The following is a 1306-nucleotide window of genomic DNA, read 5'->3' as shown; positions in this document are numbered from 1 at the left end:
AAATTGAATTGCAATCAATTCCATTGAGAAATCACAATAAAGCTCAAACAGTATAGATTTTTTTTTACTCACCAATAGTGTTGGTAATCAAATGGTAAATACATTTTTACACTACAGCCATTACTAGCAAATGCAAGAACCTGGGCTAAAACACCAATTCAAAATATGCTCCCACATCCCTTCAGTAATCCCTTGATATGATATGGGTTGATGGCAGGCTGCATGGTGGGAGGGCGAGAGGGAGGGATGGAGGAAGGCAGGCAGGCAGGCAGCCAGTCAGCCAGCTTGGTTACTGGCCCTTCCTGGTAACTGATGACCCCACAACTTTTATGGAGTCATAGCATTACTGGAAATTTACAGGGTGGACTGTTATCAGATGGACGGAGGTCAAATGATTGGCCAGTGCTAGTCTGTAGCCAACATTTTCTTGCAAGAAAGAAATGCACCCATAAAGCTTAGTTAGGGATGGCCCCCCTCAGGTGGGGGCCCCCAGGCATGGTTGGAAAGGGGTCCCCTCAGGTGGGTAGTCAGGTACATTGCATTGTACCTTTGGAATCTTTGATCGGCACAAAGCTTAGATGGCTGGAGGGAGGGAGGCATCCTGCACCCCCTTCCCAGTTTCTGAACATGTCCCAGCAAGGAGATGGCTTGGTATGAAGCTTTGGAGTGAGTGGTTACATGACTCCTTCTGAACTTCATCACATTCCATTTCAGAACCATGCATGACTAATGTTTTCTTGCAAGAAAGAAAGCAACCCCACCCACAAAGCTTAGTTAGGCAGGGGGCAGGCATGCTACTCTCTATTGCATTCTAACTTTGGAAACTTTGCTGGGCACAAAGCTTACATGGGTGGGAGAGAGGGATGTAGGAAGGCATGGGTGGGGAAGAGAAATAATACATTAGTTTTCTACCCCCTTTAATTCTTTGGGCCCCCATACCTCTCCCCCCCACACCCATGTACTCTCCTGTTCTCCTGTCCCCCCATGTATTCTCCTTAGGTGGGGGGGGGTTGTACTATTATTTATTTACAATATCTTTGTTTATTTAAAATATATTTATCCTTGTTTATTTAAAATCTCCTTGTTCATTTAAAATGCATTTAAAATCACCTTATTAAAATATAGAAACCTCCCTCAAGGAGACAGAAACGTGGGTGGGTGTCAGAAGACATGTACCGTAATCCAAATTTGCTGGTACATGGCCAGTAATGAGGTGGAGGGCAACAAATCTATAAGAAGTGGGCCTGCAGAACTTGTGAAAATCAAGCTGATACTCAGACCAAAGCCAGTGAAGAAGCCTCGGCTT

Source organism: Gavialis gangeticus, unplaced genomic scaffold (assembly GCF_001723915.1).
Source record: "Gavialis gangeticus isolate Ggan-Ray unplaced genomic scaffold, GavGan_comp1, whole genome shotgun sequence".
Classification (NCBI taxonomy): Eukaryota; Metazoa; Chordata; order Crocodylia; family Gavialidae; genus Gavialis; species Gavialis gangeticus.
This window is presented reverse-complemented; position numbering follows the sequence as displayed.